Source organism: Dasypus novemcinctus, chromosome 3, assembly GCF_030445035.2.
Source record: "Dasypus novemcinctus isolate mDasNov1 chromosome 3, mDasNov1.1.hap2, whole genome shotgun sequence".
Taxonomy (NCBI): domain Eukaryota; kingdom Metazoa; phylum Chordata; class Mammalia; order Cingulata; family Dasypodidae; genus Dasypus; species Dasypus novemcinctus.
Window position 1 is genome coordinate 64,979,981 of NC_080675.1, and position 9,303 is coordinate 64,989,283.

The following is a 9,303-nucleotide window of genomic DNA, read 5'->3' on the forward strand; positions in this document are numbered from 1 at the left end:
GTCTGTACTTTTTCTTTTTCTCATTTTTCAATAAACTCTTGCTACTGGCCTTTTAAAAAATTAGTTTCTTGATCAGAAGCAATGCTATGCAAAATATCCTGACAGTGATTAAAGCATTCTGTGAGTCTGAAGACAGTGGGGCTAGAAAAAATATCATATACATGGAAAGCAAATTCATATGCAGAATATATTTCTATTCCAGTGAGGATAAATCTCTACCTACTCCACAATGGGTAAAGATCCAATATAATCTGCCTACCTCCATGTGACTTGCTGATCCCCATGGAGAATGGTGTCATAAAGGGGACTCAATGTTCGTCTACTCTGCGGGCAGATTAGGTACTTGGTAGTACAGTTATCCATATCAGCCTTGGTAAAGGGAAATCCATATAGTTAAAGTGTACATTTCACTCTTATTACCGTGGTCTCTTTATTTGTGGGCCCTCTGAGTAAGTACTAAGATGAATTGGGAAAGAGGTTACTGACATTTACAGAGTCAATTTCTAACTTACTACTTAAGAGCCTCCTCCAAAATGCATGCCCTTTGGTAGGCATTTACCGGAAGCAAAAATATCATCACAGTCTTCATGTATCCAGAGAGATCCATCCACATACCTCTTTCCAAGAGCTCTTTCTTACCAATCTTCCATTTCCATTTCTTCCAAGTCCCTAACCATCTAGCCACATTACTGGCAACTGCATAGAAATAATGTAAATCTATACATCTTGTCATCTTTCAGTCAATCCAAAGTGAACAGCAAAATTCACTGCTAAATTTCTGCCTAGATGGAGGCTTTACCTTACTATTGCAGTGAAAGTTTATCTCTGTTTGAGAATGAAATTCTATAGCTGTTTACATTTAAGTGGTACAAACCTTTTGGCCAAAATCACCTATAGTATCAAGTTTTTCTTCCTCGGCCCACAGATCATAAGGAACTCACGATGAGGCTAGAGGTGTGTACTCAGAGAGACAAGGCAATGCAACCGTACTTGGTATCAAGTAACTCTGACCCTCCATCCCATACAACTTATTTGTACCTTCAGAACCTCTCTGAGCCCACTCTAATATACTTTTTCCATTTGATATTATATTGCTTTTGCTCATGCCCAGCCATTAGTTTGATAATCAGAAAATCACTAGTTCGTTATTGAAAGGTCAGATTTCATGGTCATCAGATATCCCATGGTTAGGCATTCAGTCTTTAATCAACACCCAATAGCAAGCCAGAAACTATTTGCCCAAAGAATAATAATCTTCAAAAGACATATGAATTTGCCATAAAATTTGCTGTTTATGCTATGATTATCCTGCAGAGTCTTGCTAGATTCTTCTACAGCATACTTATTCACCACAGATAATTCAAATATCATTTGCTCTGCTGGATCATAAAGCTCAAGGGGATAATCAGATTGTACTGAAGTCTAAACTTGTTTCAGAGCCTTCTCTTTTTCTGGAACCCAATCTAAATTAGTCACTTGCCAGTAATTTGGTATATAACTTAAATAGAATACTTGCATGTAGTATGTGTTCCTTTCAAATTCCAAAAGACTTATCAAATATCATGTCTCTATTTTGTTGTAGGTGGTGTGTGGTGTCTTTCAATTTGGGGGAGATATCTTATGCTATGTTCAATTGGACCTCCAGAAACTTCACTGTGATAAGCACCTTAAATTTTATGGAGTTTATCTCCCACTCTCTGGCTCATAAATGTATTGCTAAGGCATTGAAAGTAGTTACTACTTCCAGCTCATCTGATCCAGTCAGAATAATATCAGTCTATGGAAAAAGTGTGATGTTCTATAGAATGTCAAGATGATCAAAATCTTTGCAGATTATAATATGGCAAAGAGTGGAAGAGTGGACATAATTCTGAGGTACTACTCTAAGATATGCTATTGGTCCTGCCAGAAAAAGGCAAACATATTCTGGTGGTTCTTACAATTTTTGGTATGAAGGAAATGGATTGGTCAGGTCAATATATACAAACCATGGCCCAATGACTGTTAATATGTGCCAGTAAAAATACTACATCTAGATCATTGGTTACAGTGTCATCAAAGTCATTCTTGAAGATACATTCAACTTTTGCACTGGCCAACCAGGCCAGTAAAATGAGGAGATAAGTATCTACACCTCCCACCCCCTGCGATCTTTGATGAGAGTACTAATTTTGTCAGTTTATTCAAGAACCAAAGATGTAGTGTTGCTTCTGGTTTAATATGTAGATAGGAAAGGAAAAGACTAGGGACTTCCACTTAGATCTTGCTACCATCATGATCTTTACTCTTAAGTTAGAAAGTTAATGTGAGGATTCTGCCACTTTCCAAATGTGTGTATAGCAATTATACATTCAGGAACTGGAAAAAAAAAATAGCCACAGAATCAGTCTGCAGATCAACTGTGAATTTGTTGTGAGTCTAACTTGAGTTAAGACTCCAGCTTTCCCCTAGTTACCATTAGCTCCTCCCTTGATGGTGGCATTTGGGATGAAGGAAAATTTTCCTGAAAGTGCTAGCTGCAAGAGAGCCACGAGGGCTGCTGCTGCTATGGTGATGGGGATATTTGCCAGAAAGCATAGACTTGTTATCCTTGAGCGTTGGTGCTGTGGTGAATAGTAACAGGTCTCTATATACCAATCCTTGGCTGTCATGTGGAACACAGCATACAAAAAAAGAAACAGAAACTCTCTTCCTTCTGATTTTGCAGTGACTTCCTTGTTCTCTTTGTTGGCAAAGTCAAATATCAAGCAAAATTGCAAAGGAGAAATGTCAACAGTCCAGGATCACAAAGCAAGGCAAGGACGGGTAGAATTTGAGCTAAGAAGCAATAAATAAATAACTGATACAGGAGACAAGGTTAACTGAGGGAAAGGTATGTGGACAACCCATTCATAATAGATTTTATAAGGTAAGAACATTTGTATCTATATAAATGTAAACCAAAAGACTCCCTTTGCAGAAATGATCAAGTAGAAAAAGTAAACTCTATGCATATCATTTGTTCTCCCTTCTCTACCTCCATGATATTTCATAAAATTTTAAGTCCTTTTTTTTATAACATACATACATGGAATATCTTTTTATATCTTTTAATTTTTAATCTATGAGTGTCTAAATCAAAACTGAATTTTCTATAGACAACACATGGTTCGATGATGTGTTTTTTGTTTTTTTGTTCCCATCTCTACCTTTTACTTTGGAGAGTTTAATCCATTGACACAATGTAATTCCTGATAAAGAAGGACTTCTATCATTTTGTTATTTGCTTTCAATGTGTCACATATCTTCTTTGTTTTCCACTCACACATTACTATTATTTCGTACGTTAAAAAGATATTTTCCTAGTGTACCATTATAATTTTCTCATCATTTGTTTTACTATATATGTTTTTTTTTTCATTTTGTATGCTTAGTGGTTGCCCAGAAGTTTACAATTAAGTCAGTAAGAGAAGAAAATTTGAAAAATCACAAATGTGGAAATGAAACAACACACTCTTCAATAACCAATATGTCAAAGAAGAAATAAACAGAAATATCAAAAATATTTCATTTGAAATTACAAAAACACAACATACCAAAACTTATGGGATACAGGAAAAGCAATGCTCAGAGGGAAATTTACAGCTGTAATTCCTACATTGAAAAATAATAAAGATATCAAATCCATAACCTAACTTGCCAACTTAAAAGACTAGAAAAAGAAGAATGAACTAAACTCAAAGCAAGCAGAAAGAAGGAAATAGTAAAGATTAGAAAAGACATAAATGAAATAGAACAAAGAAAAGCAATATAATTAACAAACCAAAAGTTAGTTTTTTAAAAATATCAACCATATTGACAAACATTTAGCTAGACTGACCAAGAACAAAATTAGGAGCTGAATAATACTAAAAGCAGGAATAAGGTGACAGAATTACTATGAACTTTACATAAATAAAAAGGATTATAAAAGAATACTATAAACAATTATATGCAAACACCTAGTTGAAATGAATACATTCCTAGAAACAAACATATTACCAAAGTTGATTCAAGAAGAAATATAAAATCTGAATATACGTACAAAAAAAGTGATTGAATAAGTAATCAAGAAACTTCTATCAATGGAAAAACCATAACCAGATGGTTTCACTCACGGATTCTACCAAACTTTTAGAGAATTAACACCAATTCTTCTCAATATCCTGCAGAAAACAGAAGAGAAAAGAATACTTTTTCACTAATTCTATGAGGCCAGTATTACCCACATACCAAAGCCAGACAAAGACAATATATAAAGAGAGTCTACAGACTAATATCTCATATGTCTATAGATGCAAAAACACTGGGGAAAAAATACTGGCAAAACAAATCCAGAAGCATATTAAACGATTATACACCTTGACCAAGTGGAGTATATCCCAGGAATGCAAGAGTGGTTCAACATACGAAATTCAATCAATATAATATATCACATTATGAATTGATAGGAAAGAATAACATATGATCATCTCAGTTAAAGCAGAAAAAGTATTTAACAAAACTCAAAAGACTTTCAAGATGAAAATGCTCAGTTATTAAGAATAGAAGGGAATCTTCTCAACATAGTAAAGTACACTTAACGGAAAACTGACACCTACTATTATACTCAGTGGTGAAAGATTGAAAATTTCCCCCTAGATCAGGGACAAGTAAAAGATGTCCACTTTCACCCCTCTATTCAACATTACACTGGAAGTTCTAGCCAGAGCAATTAGGCAAGAAAAGAAGTCAAAGACAATTATATTAGAAAAGAAAAATTAGTTGATCTTTATCCACAGATGACACAATCTTATTTATATAAAATCCTGAAAAAAGAAAAACAGAAACAAAAACATCACTATGGCTAATAAGAGAATTTATCAAAGTGGCAGAATACAAAGTTAATGCCCTAAAATCAATTATATTCCTTTTCACTAGCAATGAACAACTCAAAAATAAAATTAAGAAAACAATTCCACTTACAAAAGAATAAAGTACTTAGGAAAAATTTAACCAAGGAAATGCAAGACTTGTTGCCTGAAAACTACAAAGCATTGTAAAAGAAGACCTAAATAAAAAGCCATCCTGTGTTCACAGATTGGAAGACAATATTATTAATATGGCAATATTCCTTTGTGGACATACAGTTTCAAAGCAGTATCTATTAAAATCCCAGCTGCCTTTTTTTTTTTTTTGGATAAATCATTTTAAAATTCATATGAAATTGCAAGTGACCTTGAATAGCCAAAACAATCTTGAAAAAAAGTAACAGCAGGAGCACTCACACTTCCCAATTTCAAAACTTCCTACAAAGATATAATAATCCAAACAATATAGACTGGCATAAGGATAAATATATAGATCGATGTAATGGAATTGAGAGACCAGAAATAAACTTGTACATCTATGGTTAATTGATTTTTGACAAGGATGCTAAGACATTTCTATGGGGAGAAAAGTCTTTTGAACAAATTGTTCTAGGACAACTGGAACTCCATGTGCAAAGGAATGAATTTGGATAGCTACCTCATTCCATGCACAAAATTAATGCAATATAGATCAAAGACTTAAATATAAGAGATAAAAAATATAAAACTCTTATAAGAAAACATAACTGCAAATGTTCATGACCTTGGGCTAAGCAACAGTTTTTTTAAAATGTGACACCAAAACCACAAGCAACAAGAGAAAAAAAGAGATAAATTAGGCTTCATTTAAATATTTAAAAATGTGTACATAAAGGACACTACCAAGAAAGTGGAAAGACAACCCACAGAATGGAATAAAATATTTTCAAGTTATTTATCTGGTAAGGGTCTTGTAGCCAGAATATAAAAAGAACTATCATAATTAAACAACAAAAGGTCAAGCAATCCAATTTAAAAATGGTCTAAGGATCTGAATAGATTTGCAAATTGCCAATAAGCACATTAAAAGATGCTCTTCTTTATTAGTCATCAGGGAAATGCATTATAAAACCACAATTAGATGTTATTTTGTACACATTAGGATAGTTACATATTTTTTAAAAAGAAAATATCAAGTGTGATGAGACTGTGGAAAATTTGAACCCTTACATAGATGTAAAATGGTTCAGCAGCTATGGAAAACTGTTTGCTTTTCTCCAAACAGTAACATAGAGCCACCCATCATTTTTATTCCTAGATATCTGCCCTAGAGAAATAAAAGCATCCATTCTCACAAATACTTGTACATGGATGTTTGTAAAACATTATTCATAACTGCCCAAAAGTGACTACCCAAATATCCTGATGATGAACGAATCTTTTGACTTTAAAGAATGAGGCGGTTCTTTCATCTATATCTCAGAGCCATTAATTTATATATCCCATTAGGGTTGTACAAATTACTGGGTTTTGAAATATCACTTGGAAGAGCACCTCTCTGTTCAAAATTAAGCCACTATCTATTCATTTTTCTTTCAAGAATTTACAGACTTTTAAAAAATGAATTTTGGCGCCGGGTCTGGGCCAGAGGACCAGGGCACGTCGCCCTTCCCTGCAACCGCTGCCACCCGTGCCTCGTTCTCGCCCTTGCCTCTGGAGCTGGACACCAGGCCACAAGAAGAGATCTCCTGCCCTGTTTTCTCAGTGGAGGACTCAGGAAAGAAGGCTTTCAACTCCAAGAAGGAAGAATCTAACTATTGGAAAGATCTGGCTATGACCTACAGGCAGAAGGCAGCGAATATCCAAGAGGAACTCCAAGAATTCCAGGAGGGAAACCAAGAATATAAAACTGAATTGGAGACACAGTTGCAACAAATATTTGAAACCAGGAAAAGAGACCTCCTGTCTGAAAATAACCACCTTCGCACGGAACTAGAAACCATAAAGAAATTCGAAATACAGCATTCCGAGGGCTACCAGCAGATCTCAGCTTTAGAGGATGACTTCGCACCGACTAAGGCAATTAAAGATCAGTTGCAGAAGTATGTCTGAGAGCTGGAACAAGCAAATGATGACCTGGAAAGAGGAAAACGGGCCACAGTCATGTCTCTTGAAGACTGAGCAGCGCTTGAATCAAGCCATTGAAAGAAATGCCTTACTGGAAAGTGAACTTGATGAGAAGGAGAATCTCCTGGAATCCGTTCAGAGGACGAGGTCAGAGATTTGCGTCAGGAATTGGCCGTGCAACAGCAGAAGAAACCCAGGTCCCCCAAGCTCAGCTCGGTGGAAGCAGAAAGGACAGACACAGCCGTCACACCAGGGACGTGGTCTGGATTGATTGTTCCGGTGGGAGCCCCCTCACACCCACAGCCCGAATATCTGCCCTCAACATCGAGGGAGACCTGCTGCGGAAAGCAGGGGCACTGGAGTCCAAACTCGCATCCTGCCAGCACGTGTCGGGTACAATCAGTCCCCAAACCGAGCAAGTGTCTCAGTCCCAGGATGGAGGAGCAAGAACAGAGATGGAGACAGAGGGCCAGGCAGCACCAGCGTGACTTTGAGTGAAAAAGGGTTGGGAAAACGCCTGAAATTTGGGAAATTTCCTTCAAATATGTACTCACCATTACTGCCATCAGCCCAGGGTATAGTCAGGATGTTCCTTTAGGAAAACCATGGAAGCTGAAACCCTTGGTGTTTGTTCAGGAGTTGTTACCTTTCTTATTCTTTTTAAACTATCTCTTTTTTTTTAATTTGGTTGAAGACAAATGACAGCAAGCTGTCACCATCATTAATTTAGCTTTGTGCTTTGTGTTGCAAGCAGATGACTTGAGGATGCCACCAGTGTGTCCCATGAAATGTCTGACAATCCCCAAGCTTCACTGTTATTGTGTGTTGCAAAGAGACAGGGACAGGTGGACCCTCTGGGAAGAGCTCTTAGGGTCAGCGATGAGGCCAGATTTGAGCTACACCAAGAATCCCAATTGGTCTTGAGAGGTGTTTTAAAAATCCAGGGGCTCTTTCAACCTGGGAGTATGAGCCCATGGCTGAGGTTCATGGCTGCCCTTTTAACACCCTTAACCCCAGCCCCAGTCAGCGGGAGCCGTCTTCCAGAACAAAATCTCCAATGCTTTATGGCCCACTGACCACTGGCATACTTAAATCATGTCTAGGTGTGAACAGTAAAGCAAGCCAATGCCTTTTCCTTAAACTGTGCTAGTGTACCTCTTAACTTGTCCCCCACTGAGGCATCTGAAGGTGTGGTTGAGTTTCAGCATCAATTTTGTGTTGACCAGGACCTGTCAAAATCTGTATCTTGTCTAAGTAAACTCTGACTATTACCTTTCCTGGTTGGGAAAGGTCTGATCTTGAGGACCCTGAGGGTTGTTGGGGCAGAGGAGCTCAGTCACACAGCCCCTAAGAAGAGTACTTCATTCAAAGCCACAATGAATGAATTGGGGTGACCTTCAGAGAGGATTTCAACATGAGGACTGTTGTTGGAAGCTTCCTTTCCAAACAAGGAAATAAACCCAGGATTTCCAACTCATGACAGTGTGTTGTATCCTCATCACTGCTTGTTACGAACTGCTGTCTCTCACTTCCAGGCCCATCTAAAGAGAATACACTAATTTCAGGAGCAGGTGCACAGCTTACTGACCTTCCTTTTGTTACTAAGTTATTTTCCAAAAGAAAGCAAAAATACCCTTGAGTTAAAAGTCTAACTTTTTAAGTGCTATTGACATTCAGAAAAATTGCAGTCCTACTTTTGTCACCCTAAGAAACATCCTTAACCTATATCAGTGAAAGATATACTTTTATTTTTTTAAAAGAACAACAAAATCAAGAGACATCAGTGCTCAAAACAATGAATTTTATTTTTAAATTATGTATTATAATTACATGGATCTAAAGTGAAATCTTCCTGTTAATTTTATTCAAAGAAACCAGCCTCTTTCACATCCCATCTGTCCTATTTTTTTCTGTCCTCTTATAGGAAATCATTTTTCAAAATATCAGTGGTGGGAAGAAGATGTGGCTCAATAAGTTGGGTGCTTGCCTACCATATGGGAAGTCCCAGGTTTGGTTCCAGGTAACTCCTAAACAAGACAAACAAGGCAGTGAGCTGATGCAATGGGCTGGCGTGGTGAGCTAACATAACAAGATGATGCAATGGGGATGGGGATAAATAAATAAAATAAATCTTTAAAAAAATACATGTATATATCATCATTTCCTTGTTAGTTGTCCTGGGTGAGTCCAATGAGCTGGAGAGTAGGTGTTGCTACTCTATTGAGATTCATGGCACAACTGGCACATGGAAAGCCTGAAGATTTAAGTCTCTTGTACATAAACTTATCAACTCTAGTACTAACTATAGGTTCAAATAGAAGGGGTAGAA

The 9,303-nt window shown here is 36.9% G+C and overlaps 1 pseudogene; it reads left to right on the plus strand.

Annotated features, from left to right (window-relative positions):
- The first annotated feature begins 6,467 nt into the window (after window positions 1–6,467).
- LOC101411874 (nuclear distribution protein nudE homolog 1-like) lies at window positions 6,468–7,572 on the plus strand (annotated as a pseudogene).
- Window positions 7,573–9,303: the final 1,731 nt, after the last annotated feature.